The sequence below is a fragment of the Alligator sinensis genome, unplaced genomic scaffold, assembly GCF_000455745.1.
Source record: "Alligator sinensis unplaced genomic scaffold, ASM45574v1 scaffold874_1, whole genome shotgun sequence".
Taxonomy (NCBI): Eukaryota; Metazoa; Chordata; order Crocodylia; family Alligatoridae; genus Alligator; species Alligator sinensis.
Genome location: NW_005842302.1, coordinates 396,643 through 412,574, shown reverse-complemented (window position 1 = coordinate 412,574; position 15,932 = coordinate 396,643). Strand labels below are relative to the sequence as shown.

At 55.1% G+C, this 15,932-nt stretch overlaps 1 protein-coding gene across 5 annotated transcripts in view; it reads left to right on the top strand.

Annotated features, from left to right (window-relative positions):
* Nucleotides 1–15,932, top strand: part of NTRK3 (neurotrophic receptor tyrosine kinase 3) — a 296,675-nt gene that overhangs the window by 11,094 nt on the left and 269,649 nt on the right. Inside the window, exon 1 of one of the 5 annotated variants that reach the window (XM_025209686.1) lies at nucleotides 2,347–2,462. The exons of the other annotated variants lie outside the window; for them this stretch is intronic. The gene's annotated coding sequence lies outside the window, so the exon portion shown is untranslated. Of the gene's footprint in view, nucleotides 1–2,346; nucleotides 2,463–15,932 lie in introns of those variants that run through there. 5 annotated transcript variants of the gene reach the window in all.

Below are 15,932 nucleotides of genomic sequence, written 5' to 3'. Positions count from 1 at the left end.
CCGCGCCCCCCCCTCCCCCCCCCCCCCCCCAACTGCTCACCAACACATTACATCCATATTAAGTACAACACAAGATGCTGGAGTGTTTGGTGCTGAGGTGCAGAGGGGAGATGGGAGTCCCCCAAAGCCACTCACCAGGCTAAAAGCAGACTGCAAGCTAGAGCTCCTGTCCACACGGCTATGCTGCCTCTCCTGTAAGCACAGCTGTGGGGATAACCTGGCCAGTATCCCTGCAGAGCAGGTCGGTCTGGGGGGACATCTTCCAGTCCAGCTGCAGAGGACAGCTAAGGAGGTGCCACCTTGCTCCATCAGATGGCACCTGGGTAATGTATGAGGAGTGTGCAGGGCGAAATGTGGCAGGGTGTATCCTTGCCCAGGGTCTGTGCTAAAAGACAACGATGCCCGCCATGCTGCAGTCCCTCGCACAGTGCTGGGGCATTGTGGGGTGGGGGGAAAGTGCCACACACTGGGTCACCCCCCACCTGACCGGCTGAGAGGCAGAGGTCCTGTGTCTGCAGCAGGGTACCTGGAGGATGGGCTCCTCTGAGCCCGTCTTGTGTGGTTGTGGGAGGTTTGTACTTAACAGAGGTGCGTTTTGTATCTGTTTGGCTGCTATTCCTGACTCCCTCCCTGGAGGGTACAGTAGGGCTGAGGCCTAGGGTCATGGTGAATGGAGGGGCTAGGTGAGGGCTCTGTGTGTAGGTCTACACGCCTGCTCCAGTGCTCTTGGGGATGGGTGCTTCTGGCCACACCTTGGAAATGTGGAAATGCTGCAGGGAATCTGGTTCAGGGGTGTCCTGCAGGCTGGAAGAGCTGCAAGGGAGTGCCCTGTCCAGCTTTCCCACTGCCTCCCAGGTTGGAGACAGGTCGTATGCTCAAGGCTGAGTTGGATGCATGTACAGTCAGGTTCTGGGAGCATGGGCTGGGTGTAGCTATCAGGCAGGCAGTGCCATGGAGACAGCTGCAGTTCACTGGATTTTAAGCACCCCTGCATGTCTTCCTGTATCTCTGATTAACCCTCTGCTGCTGAGTGCCTGGGGGGTTGCAAAGCATTTCCCTGTCTGTCCCCCAAGATATGAAGGCAGAGCACAGCCCAGCGTGGGAAGCGGGGGGAGGTGGAGAAGGAGCTGTTTGCCGGGAGCTGGCACCATGGCTCTCACGTGCCTCACTGCAGTGACCCCATGTATAATTACTGAGCTGTGGTGCCAGGCTCCCAGCTGGTTCAGTTGGGAACCAACAGGGCCACTCGGGAAAGGAGGCTTGGTTATTTTACTGCCTGATTCATGCCCTCAAGATGCCTTTGCGGTGGAACGACTGTGACATCCAGTGGCCAGGTAGTGTAACGGCAACTGAGCGTTTACTAGTGACTTACCTGGGTGTGTGCGTGTGCGTGGAGAAGGTAGCAGACATGTCCCTGCTCAGAGCTGGGACATGGTGCACTTGGCTGGAGCCCACGTTTTATTTCGCTAGTTGGAAGAATAAAAATAAACCTTGTTGGGGAATATAAAAAATGTAAGGAACATGTTGGAAGCTCGGTGCAGACTGTCTCCTGTAGCGGAAACTCAAACCCATCTGCTGAGATAGGAAGTAGCAGTGCCTGTGCTAGTCTTGATGTCTCAGACTCAGGTGCAGCACAGACCAAAAACACGCTGTGGAGGACCTGCGGCTGCTCAGTGCCTTCAGCTCCAAGCGAGGCTAAGAATAACATGGAGCTGTTTCCATGTGGTTTTGTAACATGTCCTATTAGCTCCTCTCCAGGTCTTGTGTCCCTTGTGGGTCTTGGGGGTGCATGTCTGGATACTGTAGCTCCTTGGTGGGCATTTGGGGATGGCGTGAGGTGCTGTGCTGGGCATGGGCTATCCTGGCATGATGAAGCCTTCCCCATCAGCTCTTGGTGCTTAGCACCAGGGTAGCAAGCAGGCAGGAGAACTGCCGGGAGCAGGGGTGTGCCAAAGTGCTCCCAGTTTAGCAGACAAACCCAGCCCTTCCCACTCCTCCCGTGCAACATAATCCAGCACCCACGTGCTCTCCCAGTCCTCATCTCCCAACCTGGTTCCCCCTTCCTGGTCCTCATTGTGGGGCTAACACCTTCCCTACTGTTCCGTATTGTATAACGGGCCACGTGCAGCTTCAGCTCTTGCTTACATGGAAAGGGAACATTAGGAAAGTATTTGCTGTATTTTTAGCTTGTGTTCCTGTGATGTAGCAGTTGGAAAGGAGGAGAAGTCAGCACCATGTGCCTACATGGCTTTCTGCCAACCACTAGCCAGTGGCCTGCAGTTTGGCAAACAGTGTTGTATGCGAACATCCCCTTTCTCTCTGCTCCCCCTTGGATTTCCACTCCCTTCCTCATGCTCGACGGCTGCCAGTGTGTCAAAGAAAATGTTTCCTGAGGTGTTAAGGTCTTAGGAGCTGGAGCTGGGGAGGCAGGATGGGAATGCCAGGGGACCTACCGTCTCAGGGTGAGTAAGTTACTGTGTGCACTAGCAGGAGTGTACACTCAGGAACAGCAATGGTAGGTGTCTGCTCTGGGGAACAGAGCTCTGTGCCAGCTTGCGGCTGTGGCAGCTGCATGTTGGTGGGGCAAAAGGAGTGCCCGCCCCACCCTGATAGGATGGTGGAGCCTGCCTATAGCCTCCTCCAGACAAGCCTGGTTTGTACCTAATGCAGCTCTGAGAATTAATTTATAGATGGCGCCAGGACTGGGGGTTAGTTAAGCTCCCTGTGAGTGTTTAGATGCATCTGTCCAATGTCTGATTGAGCAGCCTGACATGCTGACTTGCAAGGCAAGGCCTGTGCCTCATGAATGCTGGAGAAAAACCAGACTCGGTTCCCCCAAGCGGCAAGTTCCCCACAGCCCCATCCATATCCTCATTCTGCCTTTCAGCTTTGCTCGTGCTCCCAGGACCCTCACACAGGTTGCCTCGGCTCTGACCTGCTGCTTCATCTCTGCTGCTCTTGTTCTCGTTCCCCCAACTCCTGAGCCAAAGTTCAACCCAACCCTTCATGTTTTATTTCACATGGAAATCTGTCCCCAGGAGCCTGGGCCTTGACCTCAGAATTAGTGGTCCATCACATGGACTTGTGACCTCAGGGTGGACAGGCCCTGTAACTTCCCACTGCCCAGGGGTTTCAGGTCCATACCCCCAAGGGTGTACACGGAGAGAACAGCAAGGGATGACAAATGCAGGGCTTGGGGTACTCTGGCAGCAGCAGCACGATTTGGGGTCTGTGAATGAGGGTCCTCTCCAGGCTTAATATGGCAGCTTACCTCATCTTGGCCAGCCTGTCCCTCCTGGCTGTGTCACTGCCAGCTTTCTGAGGTCAGCCAGGTTGCCTGGCTTTCCTTTCTCCCTCCCCACCAGCTCCTCTCTGACTTGAAAGCACTCCCCGGGGCTTTGGCTGACTCTGAGCCAGCTTAATCTCTGAATGGAGACACATTGAGCATTGTGCCCAGGCACGGAGGGTGCAGTTGCTTGCAGGTGAGGAGAGTGTAGGCGTCCACAGGCCGAGGCGCTGCAGGAGCTGTGGCACAGCCTGGCACTCAGAACTGCTGCCAGATGACCTCTGTCATCATTAAGGGCTGGGCACTGGGTGGCACTTCAGCCAGGCTTCTGGAGGCCATCCAGGCAGGAGCTTGGTGCAGAAACATCCCGTTGTGAGCTAAGCGGAGAGCTCCCAGGCTCCCTGTCCTGTGCTCTAACCACTGTGCCTCGGCCATACTCCCTCAGGGGCTTGGCAGGGGCTCACTCCTTGGCTAGCCTCTCTCACACAGGCGTCCATATGCCCAGGGAGTCAGTGATCAAATTGAGTGGGGGACATTTGCAGTGGTCCAAGTGAGGCTGTGCAAAAAAGGGGGCTGGGGCAATGTCTCTACACTCCCTTTCCCATTAATGTGCACAGTTGCCTCCCTCTCATGTCTTGTGCGAGCTCTTCACAAGCCGCATCTGTCTGTTGGCAGGAGCTTGACTTGCCTGCGTTCAGTCCCTCCACTCCTGCCCTCTCTGTCTGTTCTCTCAGGGGTGCCTGAATGGCTGTGGGCCTCACATGTCCAGACAACAGACAGGGCCCACTGATGCCTGCCCCCCTCCCCAGCTGATGGACACTACCCCCTGCTCGGGCACGGTGGGGTGCCTTCTCTGCTGGAGAGGTGAGCAGGTCTCCCTCCCACACAGCTGCTTCCTTTTCCATCCATACATCACTCCTTCCTCCCCCCTCTCCGCTCTGCTTGTCCTTGCCCGTTGTGCCAGCTTCTCCATCTCCCTCTCCCTGCCTGTCTCCTCTGAGCAGCTCTCTAGGGGAGAAGCCCCCCTGTTGTTTAATCGTAATGTGTATAGACAGGCCTGTGTGTTTGGAAATGGAGCTGTGTGTTGGTATTGATCTTTGCACAAATGGCTGTGGAGCAGCCTCGAGGGAGCCCTAATGACTTGCTTGGCAGTAACCCCCCAACCCTGGCCCTGCCAGCAGCCTCCTCCTGCTGCCTTTTCTTTGGTCTCCGATGGGGCATCACCCCCAAACATATCTGCCCCTTGTATGCTGGCGTGATCCTAAAGGTCATGTCCCCCTTCCCCTAGGAGGCCCTTGCCCTGCTGGGGCATTGGGACACTGTTGGGGTGGATGGCTTTGCCTGGCTTCACTCTCTGATGCTCTGCCTGGAGAGCGCCTGGTGGTTCCTTGTACCCATCCCATCCCAGAGGAGCCGTGTTTCCAGCTCTGCCATCAATGGTAGGAGTCCTGAAGCCCCTGACCCATCCTTGGCACCAAGGAGTTCCCTTCAGAGCCCTGAGAATGACTGGGGTGGGCAGCAGGTTGGGGTGATGGGGGAGCAGCAGCCACAGACATGCTCCCCACAGCTCTGGAGACCCCTGCTAGTGTTCTCCTGTGGGAATGTCACATACTTCCCAATGGTCTCCTGCCTGGGCACATGGTCTGCCCATTTAGGCATGCTGTGGCCTGCAGTGGTTGCTACCTGAGCCCTTGGGCACAGACCAGTTCTGCCCCGGGATGAGTTGCAGAGGAAATTCCTCCATGCTAAGCCAGATCTGGTGAACCACCCACCCTACAGGAGTCCCCAGAACGTGCGCTTGGCAGGGGTATGGCTCAGGGCTTTTCTGGCTGCCATCGCTCGTTGGAGTCCGGGTGTTTGGGTTGTGCAGTGGGCTCAGCCCTGGTCTCTGGGATCCCCAGAATAGATGCACTACTTATCTCCCCTCCATCTAGAGATCACTCATTGCTTCCTCACTCTCTTCACTACTCCCTCCTGCCCCCACATGCAGTTCAATAGGAGGCAGAAAGATGAAAGCTTTCTGCATTGTTTCCTGTAACCCAACCTCAGACAAGCACTTAATGTGTCTACATTCACTGGAAGCTACTGAGGGGCAGAGCAGGTGTGTGAGCTGCAGTGACAGGTGCCAGAGCAGAACTGGGATAGAAGTAGCCTGCTCTCAAGGTGCTGTGAGATGCAAATGGTGATCAGCCTGCTGCCTCTCAGGGTATTTGCACCCAGCAGCTAACCAGGCAGAGAAACTGAGGCCCAGAGAGGGGCATCACTTTGCTCTCAGACACATATTGTCACTTGGGCAGCTCGATGGAGTCCAGCTGAGTCCATGGTTCAGCCCTTTCCCTGCATAATCTCCTGTTCTTTAAGAGCAAATGACCTTGTGTTTTGAGGTTCCCATCTCCAAAGCCCAGCTTGCCATGGGCTCGTGCATAGAAATGCATGTGTCCAGAAGTAAAGGTGTGCACGTGCCTTTCTCTGAATACATGCACATGTTTGCACTTGCACATGTGCTCTCAAGCACATGTAACCTTGTGTACACCTGCATGTGTGTGCTTAGGATCATGCCAGGATCTTTGAGCCCTCACCTGGCTGTGCACCTGCTTTGTGTGAGTGTATCTGTGTCTCTGTATCCTGTCCAGCAGAGGAGTAGCAGAAACCAGGCCCTACAAACACCCCTTGCAGATGTGATGAGGGAGGCTGTACACACAACACAGGCATGGCTGCAAGATTTCACATCCCTTTGGCTGCTTTCTCTCTCCATCCTTTCTTGCTCCCAACATAAGTGAGGCACTGAAGAGTGCTGACCCTGGCTGGGGTGAAGGAGAGATAGGGGTTGCCATGTTCCCCTGCATGAGTCCGAACTCTTTCTGGTCAATCAAGCACCAAAAGAAGCATCTCTTCTAGCAGACCGTACTGCTTTCGGCCACCCTGGCCTGGGGTTCCTTCAGCAGAGACAGCTGCTTCTCCTGAGCTGCCTGTGGCGATTTCTGTCTTGTGAATCCAAGCCAAAACCCAGCAAGCGCTTTTGGGTCCTGTGTCTGGGTAGCTCTGGGAGGGAGCAAAGTTCAGTGGGACAATAAGGGACAGCCCATTCAAGGAACTCCTCCTCCTTACCTTGGCCCTGAGTCTGAAGTGTTTGTAGAGCAGAACAGGCCTCTGCCCCTGGAGAAGAAGGCAGGGACAAAAGGCCCCTGCCTTCCTATGGCTGAAGTGAAGGGAGGGGAAAAGCCATAAGGGCTTCCCTTTCTTGTCATACAGAGCACACAAGGTCCTTCTCTGAGAAGCCAGGTGCTGCTGTGTCCCTGTGAGCAGAGCTGTGTGCTCATGGAGGGCTGGGCGCCTGGCTGGCAAGAGCTGTCAGGTGTGGAGTGTGTGTGGTGTGGGTTTGGGGTGAGCTGTGCCCCTGGGAGTGCTCCTCTTTGGTTAGAAAAGGGGAGGGAATGTGGAGAAAAGCATCGCTCCTTTCCCCGCTGTCAGGGGAGTGGGCAGAGGGCGATCTTTTATGGCACGGGTGGAAGGCTGCAAAGCTGGGATGGGCATGGGACATAGGTACTTGCCATGCACCCAAAGGGCTGACTGTGAGGCAGAGCGATCTGTCCATTCTGCCTGGTAGTATAGTATCTGAGCACCTGTGGTGCCAGCTGAAATGCCAGGGAGACCTGCCTGGGTGAGGGCTGGATTGCAGTCATGCATGGTATGTGCAGCACGGGAGGCTTAGCCGGCCCCTGCAGTTGGGGCCCAGGGAGGGCTCTGGATGACTCGGTAGGACCTTCCCCCTTATGTAGCTCTGTTAGCCTGGATGGCTATTGAGCCACTGGAAGATGTGCCCCGCAGCCAGGCCTTTCTCAGAGCCCCGGCTGTGTGGCCCATTCAAGGGTGTCAGGGAGCAGTTTGGGGTTTCCTCAGTGAGGCGAGATTAATTGGCCCCATGATGCTTGGCGCCGCTGTGGCCCGACTCAGCCTTCCCTGGCACTTTGACTTGCTGGGCTTATTCCTCCCCATAACTTCTGACACTAAGCTTTCTTGCACTTTGAAGCAGAATTGACAGTGGTCCCAGGAGAGGCTCCACAGTGGGGAATTGTAGGCATAGCTAAGCCTGGCTAATCCAAACAGGTGGCAGAACTGGGGCAGGGGCAGCTGGAGCTGGCTGACATCTCTGGATAAAAGCTGCTTTCCGCTTCTCGGGGGTGCATGTACCTGCTTGCTGTAATAAAGAGCTGACTAGAGGAGTGGGATGGTGCAAGGGGGAGCTGCAAGGGTTAGTGCATCATTTGGATTGCAGCTAAGGCAGGGTGGGAAGCCCCGAGGGCAGTGTACCTCTCTGTATTACAAAGATTTCCCCTGGGATGGGTACTAGAGTCCATTAGAGCAGGGTCTGACTCAAAGCTGGAGGCTTGGGTATTCAGGTCTGGCTGTCCCCTTGGTCATAACACAGCCAGTCAAGCTGTTGTGGGAGCAGGGAATGCCAAATCCTTTCCTACAGCTCAGGAGCATCCTTTACTGTGTCATTTCCTACCCCTCATCAGAAGCTGAGCAGGGCCTCGGCTCCCATAAGGTTAAAGGCTTTGGAGTGTTGTCACAGCTGGATTTGCTTTGTGGGGGAGAACAGGAACCTAATGAGGATGAAGAGGTGTCAGATGTGGGAGCTCATCAGGTCCTCTTCACATCAGGTTCCCTTTTCTGCCTGCAAATGATTTGCCACTGCCTCTGCCCCTGACAACAGGTGCTGCCGTGCTGATCGGAGCTGAAGCATGTCCAGAGCAGTGGGTGCCCAAGTGCTTATTAGCACTGCAGCATCAGGCCTCTTGTTCTGCTAGGCCTGAGGGAGGGAGGATGCAATGGGACCTGCTGATCACTGAGGGCCCGGGGCATCCACGGGGTGGAGCTGGAGCTGGAGCTGGAGCTGGTGGGACGCTCTTGGGGTGCAGTCTGGGACCTGGGTGTTGTCTGACTGCTTCTTCCTCATCCCTGGGGGCTGCTCTTTGGGGCAAGACTTGACCTCTTTCATGGTTTATTTTTTTGTTTTTGCCCTTAGCCTCTGTGCTGAAACTGCAGGCAGCAGGGTCAGTGGGTGCTGGCTGTGATGATGGCTCTTCGGAGGTGGATGCTTGTCCATGGACATGGGTGTGGAGCTGTATCAGCAAATCTGGAGGCTGCTGAGAAGCTGGCAGAGGAGTGTCTGTTGCTCCCAGTCATTTTGGACCCTGCTCATGAAGCAGAGAGGAAGGGCACGGGCCTGTTCCCACTTCCCTGATCTGCTCAAAACCAGCTCGAGTGTCAAGGCTGTTGGTGAGCAGCCATGAAGCGGACTGGGCAGGCAGTGCTACCGTCCTTCATCTTCCCCTCTGGGAGGATCCTGTGTGGTGGCTGTGTGGGACATAGTTGTGATTCTGCTGGTGTGTGGCACCGGGGGCTCTTCTGTCTCCTCCGAGGGGGCACCCATGAGAGTCTCTCCAAGTCTCTGTCCCTCTCCTAGAGGTTACTTTTCTGGTACATCTGCCCTATGTGGAGGCCGAGTGAGGACTGGCACCGGGCTTGTGAGATGAGATCCCATCTGGGGCTGGTTAGTGCCTCTGATGCTTGGATTGCTGGAAAGCTTTCCTTTGGGATGACAAAGGAAGCATATGGTGCCCGGCTGGCCCTCCCTCTGTTGTCACTGTTATGTGCAGAGCAGCCTTGGGAGCTGTCACACGGGCACTCTTTAAAGTGAGAAATACAGCCTGCTTCCAGCCCCCCTTCCCCTGCAAATGCCCCTCAATCCTTGCCCTGCATCTCGGCCTCTTGCGGGCCCTTTCGGTGACCAAATCGGCTGCCTTTACTATTTCAGGCCTGGGCTTGTCTGAGCTGAGCATGGCAGCTAGGGCTGATGGTTGTCATGGATTTGTGCTGCAGACAAGACTCTGCTAAGGGAGGGGATCACCAGTGCTTCATTAGAAAGAGGCACGTTGTACTGGAGAGACTTGGCTCAGGGCACCTGCCTCTCGTTCCTCATCACCAGACCCCCAGCCCACTCCCCACCTGTTGGGATGGAAAAGCGCTTGCTCACGTGGAAATAACACTGGGGGAGTATTAATGAGCATCTAGCTGCTTCTAGTTCCTAGCTGCTGGCAGTGCACAGGAGGAGCTGGCACCATGTGCCCAGACAGCCCTGGGCTGACGACAGACTGCGGCCTGTAGTGACTGTCTCGCTTGCAACAAGCTCCGGTTCCTCTGATTGTTCTTGCCCTTTTCATGTCGTCATATGAGGACTGGCTTCCCAGCATTACTGGGCTGCTCTTCCAAGGTGTTGGAGCTCCCCAATGCCCATTTTTTCCCTTCTGCCATTTGCACCCAGCTGTTTGAGTATTTCTGAAGACCCCAAGGCCATGGAGGTGTGGAGCAGAGGGGCTGGATGTTTCTGAGGGAAGTCCTGGGCCTTGAGGGGGACAGAAGGCTGAAGGAACAGTGGAGTCAAACTTTGTTCAGTACTTTTTTTTTTATGAGGGGGAGCCCCAGCCATGGAAAGAGGCGCTGCTGGAGGAAACAGCCGTGGAGCCCAGGGCCATATCTGCCCAGTGGCCAGGACTAGGGCTTTCCTGCTTCAAGAGTCTGCTTAGAGCCTCTGCCCCCTGCAAGGGTGCTGTGACTATGGGGAAGGATCTCCTGGATTTCAAAAGACACTTGGTTGAATAGATTTGTTTATTCAAAGACTTAATTAGCATCTTTAAATATTAAATAGTAAACAAGCTGCGTCTAGCGGGATCAACATTTACAAACAGGGACATATTTTCTTTTTTTCTCTGGGACACACATTCATTTTTCAAAGCATTCAGCTGCCTGTTGACAGCAGCAGCTGCCCGGGAGGCTCGATTGGGCCCAGAGCGGCCTCTGGCTTGCAGCTGAGCATAGGACCTGTGCTCATGGGGAGGGGAGAGTCAAAGATTTTGGAGGGGGGCTGCCAAGGAGACTGGTAGAAGGGTATATGGGGCAGGTACAGACTTCTATGGGGCAAGGAGATGGAGATGCAAGGGACAGAGCCCAGAGGGGAAGAGGCGCAGGGGGGAAGAGGGGATGGGGCAACAGAACGGGACTGAATTTGGGTGCCCAGTTGTTATCTGCTGCCCAGGCAGGCTCCGGGAGGCAAGAGGTCCTCTTGCGTTCCCAGGCAGAAGGGGAGGGCCAGGAGGGCGGAGGCCAGTACCAAGGCAGGAGCTAATTACAATAAAAAGGTGGCAGCCCCTGGGAGGGGAGGTATTTTACAACTGATCTGCATCCTAATGTCTCTGCAAATGGAGGCCTGCCTGGCGGCAGATTACACTGGGGGTTATTTATTGGCAAAGGACTGTACAGTTTTAATTTTTTTCTTTTTGCTTATTCAGGCTTTAGCTCCAGAGGAAAATAGCCCGGGGTGGCTCTGAAATGGATTCTCTCTGCCCCATTAACTTATTCAGTGAGTTTAATGGGCCTTTTTTCCCTGAGCCTTGAAGCCATCATTAGAAGGCAGAGATTTATAAAAGCAAAGATACTCCTGAGCTTTAGTCAAACTTTGGGTGTGCTTTCTACGGGGTTGTGGGGAGGGGGGCCTGGGAAGTCATGTTGTCACTTCCTGTGCGCTCAGCGGGGATGTATAGGCCTCTGGACCCGTGATTGTCCCAGTCCTTGCCAGGCTGGAGCAGCAGGGAGTTTCCCATCATGCATAGCGGCTGAAGACCTCGTGCTTGTTCTGTTGGTGCATTGAGCCAAGCTGCTGGAAGTGAGGGGGGGACTGGAGAGCAAATGGAGGGAGCTACCTCTGGGCCTCATCTGTAGTGGAGGCAGGGTGCAAGGGGGACACGGGAGTTGGGGCAGGACTCTCTCCTTTGTGACACTCGGAATAGAGGAGGCAGTGACACAAATGTGGTGCTTACGCTGTCCTGCCTGGCCAGGCCGAGCTGGCCCTGTGGAACAGAGCATCTCCTGCTATCTAAACCGTGCAGGGTATAGCGAGAGAGACAGGGATGTGTAAGCCTGCCCTTGGCCTCATCATAGATCCCTGTAGCCTGGGTAATCCCCTCCTACCATTGCACATGGGGACAAACTCCTTTGCATCCCTTCCTCTGTGCTCTCTCACGTCCCTGTGTGACCATGACTTGTCCCTGCGGCTGCGGTGGCTGACATGATATTGGCCTGGCCAGGCCAAGGGAAGTGAAAGGGGTCTAAAGAAGGTGTGTGGAGGTGAGCAATAAGCGCGCTTGTCTTCCTGCTCTTTTCGTTTCCTTCCCTTTCAGCCCCAGAGCCTCTGTGGCCCATGCCAGACCTGAGCTGCCTTAGGGCTGGTTCTGATTTGGGGATGGGCTGCCTGGTGCTGTGCTGAGGGTGCAGTGGAGCTCAGCTCAGGCCAGCCGGCTCCTGCGGAGCTGGCAGCCCCCACCCTGGGTTTGTTCGTAATGACACGGTTAGACAGCGCGCGCGGGAACAACTGTTCTGCATGTTGCCTCGATGAGGCATTTTCCTCCACGCTCTCCTTGCAGCATTGATCCCTTCACCTCTAATAAAATAACCATGCAGGGAACTAGATAAAATATCCACTGCATTGATTGCTTCAGTGTAATAGGGCTTGCAGCAGGCGGGGGGAGAAGGAGGAGGAGAAATTGTGTGTGCGCGTGTACATTCAAGGTCATGCCTCTGTGTGCCAGAGCGGGAGCGAAACCGCGTGTAAGTGGGTGAGCGAGGGCGTGTGTCTGTGTGTGACTGTCGGGGAGCGTGCAGCCTCATCGCCGCAGACGGGCTACGTGCACTGTGAGCTGTGATTGGTGATGGATGGGATCTTATCTGGCCCCGTGTGTTACCCATAACAGTGGCTATTACAGATTGGGATATTACCCAGGATGGCTCATAATCCATCTGTGCTGAATAACTGCCATCACTCCAGGCTGAGGGGAGAGGCACTTCCTGTCTCGTGCAGGCAGCTCACAGCTTTATTTTCACATTATTTATTTCCATTGCTGGGCTGGGAAGCTCATTAACCCTTTTCTTGTCTATCTCCATGCCTACTAGTTATTGCCCTTCACTCATCCACCCTGAACCCATGCAGAGACGCTTAGACCTTTGCATCTGTACTTGCATGCCTGGTTCTGTTTGCTAATTTACACTCGCCCAGGCAAGCTTGCCAGCAAATGTTTTCAACAGGCTGAGGCTTGTGTGCTCACTGCTTGCTAGTTCTGCATGCTGTCTAGTACATGCATCTCAATACAGTGCTATCTCGCACCCCTGAGGGCTGCTCATGACATGCTTAGAGTCTTTGGTCCCTTGTGTGTATACAGGACTTTCCTTCTCTGGGTGGTTATACTGCTAATGAACCAGGAAAATAGCAACCGTTGTGTGGTGCTGAGAGGCAGAGCTCATCACGGCGCAGTGCTGTATGAATGTGGCTGCTCCATCTCGTGTTCAGGTGACAGTGCATGTAGAGCAGCACTGGGTAATCCACTCCTGGCATGGTAAACTAGTGGCATGGATGTGCTTGTGGTCTTGCACTTGCAGTGTTTGCTCCCTTTGTGGTGGGCTGACTCTGGGGAATGTGATGTCCTCCTTATGAGTGACTGGTGTTAGGTCTACTATACAGTGGTTCCCTGATCAGAAAGGAGAGCAAAACCCTGGGGAGGGGGCTGCCTTCCCTACTGATGCAGGAGAAGGGGACCTGGAAAATGCCCTCAGCCCAGCCCCAAGTCCTGTGCTGGCCTCAGTGACTTGGCCATACACTTCCATTGCTCCAGCTGCTTCCAGTAGCAGGGGTTCACAGAGCTAGTGATGGGGCCTTTCCATTTCTGGCTCCACTGGAGCTGTGTGCTGTGTTCTGGGCCTCTGCTGCTCTTACACAGGGTGCTGTGATCCTGCTGCCCTATTGCTGGCGCTATTGCAGCTGTCACTGGCCTCTGCTGTGGTGTTTGTAGGTCAAGGCTTGCATTTGATCTTTGTCCTAAAACACACACCTGCTTGCAAAGCCAGGGCTAGCAGGAGGCTGGGGATGGATCCCTGCACTGCATCCATGGACAGGTACATCGCTCCTGAAGCTTCTGAGATGGGGACATGGGCCAGTTCATGAGGCAGGTTGCTGCACATCCCCCCCACAGCCACGTAGGGGCATCTGCCAGCTGGGCCTATGAGGTGTAAGTGTGGGTGTTCCTGGTGAAATTAGTTGTGTCTGCTTACACCAGGGCTGCATTGCACCCACAGAGTCCAGTCCAACAAACGCTCAGGTGCCCTGAGAGCATCTAGTGACGGGCGTATCTGTTAGGATGAATACTCTGGGACCTGCTTACCCAGACGAAGCTAATGGAAGGTGCCTCAGCTTCTGCCCTTGGTCCTGGCTCAGTGGTCACTTTGTTTCAAGGTGATTGCCTGTCCCTTCAGCTTTGCCCTATCTTGTCTGCATCTTCCACCATCATCATGTTACCCTGGGTGGGAGCCTTGAGGGGCTAGCTTGTGGGTGGTGGGATGGTGGCAGAATGGCTCACCAGTGTTTTCTGTGCCCCATGTTAGCTTCCCACTCTGTGCTGCTGGATTAGCTAATGCCCTGGAAGGATGCTGCTCTCCAACCGGGGCTGGAGCTTGCTCTCAGCCTTTCCCATATGGCTCCCTGACCATCACTAACCAGGTTGCATTGTGCTATATGAGACTATGATGGAGGCACTGGCTGGCCTGCAGAGGCTCACGGTGGGGTGCGTAACAAGTGGGTGTCCAGAGGCTGGTCTCAAACGTCGACCCGCCGACTTGTCTTAAGGCCCACCTTCCTGCCACGCCTTGATGTTAATGATTACTGGATGTTAGATGGGAGGTTGCCCTGGTGACAAGGGCCTATATACATGACTCTGACCTTCCCTTATCATATCCCATGCCTCAGAGATGTTCTGTGGCCTAACACCTGGTCTAAGTTTGCTTAGCCCAGCCTCCAGCTGGTCTAACCGGACATCCAGCTTATAGCTTAGCGGAGCCTCATCCAGGCTTTCTGCTTCCACAGGCCCTGACACCTGGCCTTCACATACCTCTGGCACTGGGCCTCCAAGCCCACACCATGGGATCAGGGCTCCAAGCTCTGTCCTGTGCCCCCCTGGGTTACCCTTATCCCTTCCCCCGGGAACTTTACAATAACTCCCCAAGGATCAGGGTCTCACAGCCAGCTCCCTATTGCAGCCTCAGACTTGCATGTGAGTCTGGGCGCTGCCTCAGGTTCCTCCACCAGACCTGGGCCCTACTTCAGAATCACCATGCGTCTGGGCTCCCCCTGCTCAGATCTTAACCCACCAGGCATGTGGGGGCTGGGGTTATAAGGTGTTTCTACCCATCTTCCACTGGGGAGGTGACTGGCCTGGCATGTCCAGGGGACTGTCCCACCATGGCCAGTCCCAGCAGGGTGCAGTTTTCTGTCATACCCAGGACAAGGATCCTCCTGCCATCCCCATAGCTCCTGCCCTTACCTCCCCAATGTTGCGAGCAGCAGCTTCAGCCAGGTGGTGTTCTCCAGCTGGCTGGCAGCAGACTGCTGCCTTGTTGTTCAGGGCCCAGCCCTTATATAACAGCTGGGTCCTGTTCCCCAATCAGACAGCATTGCTTGGTTGGGATAACAACCAGCTGCAGGCTGCCTGGTTGCTACCCATGCCCTGTGAGTAATAGAGCACAGGGTGCTCTGTTACAGGGTGCAAAGTATCAAGAGACCCCTGGAATTTCCTAGCTCCCATGTTGGCAGGAAGTAAGACCTGTGGGTGGTGGCTGAAGCTGGATGCACCTTGTCCTCCGTCCTCTGTGTATCTAACATGAGCATGGCCTTGTGGATAGCTTAGTCTGCCACTCTAGGAGATGACTCAAAGCAGAACTGGCCCAGCTGCAGCACTGGGATAACTCCCTGTGCTTCCCTGACACCAGTCCTGGGACAGATGCAGCAGCCTAGGCCTGCCCACTGCATATCCTTCCTGCTAGCCAGAGGTGCCTCCATTCCAGTGCAAGCCCCAGGGAAGCTCATGATCATGATGGAGGGTCAGTGCATGCAGGTGAGTCCAGGGGGTCTAGAGTGCCCTGTCCTAGACGAGCTATGGGAGGTGTTGAGTGCTCTTGCAAAGCTACTGTCAGGGTAGGGAGCTGGCCTGGGTTCCTGGGAGGCCTGTGGGGAGCAAGACACTTGCTTGGTTTATGCAGTACCTGGGATCCTTATGGTGTTGGTGCTTTGGCACAACCACTTCCTGGCCTAGCTGCAAGCGGGGATCGCAGAGGCAGCCAGGAGATGGGAGTGAAAGGAGGGTGGAGGAGTGCTGTGAACTTAAGGAGGTGCTGTGTGCTCTCAAGGTGGTGCTGGGGCTGGCTCACTGGACTCTGCTGCAGGGTGGGGGTGAGGGCACTACCTGGGCTTCCACCTCTGTGCCATCAGCATGCGCACTACGTCCACCTGGACGGAGGAACCTCTTCGCTAGTGGCACATGGGCCTGGAGCAAAACATTGTGTGTGTTGGGAGAAGTGGGGGCAGTCAAGTGTGCTGGGGGAAGGGAGGAAGGTTGTTGGGCTCTGGGCCAAGGCAAGGTTGCTTGAAGATGCCTGGTGTGTGGAATGACCATTGACCCCCGACCCTTGCTGAGAGGGGAGGCAGTATCTTGTTTAAGGACTTGCTTGCACAGTGCACGTAAAGCACTCCCAGGGCAGTATTCTC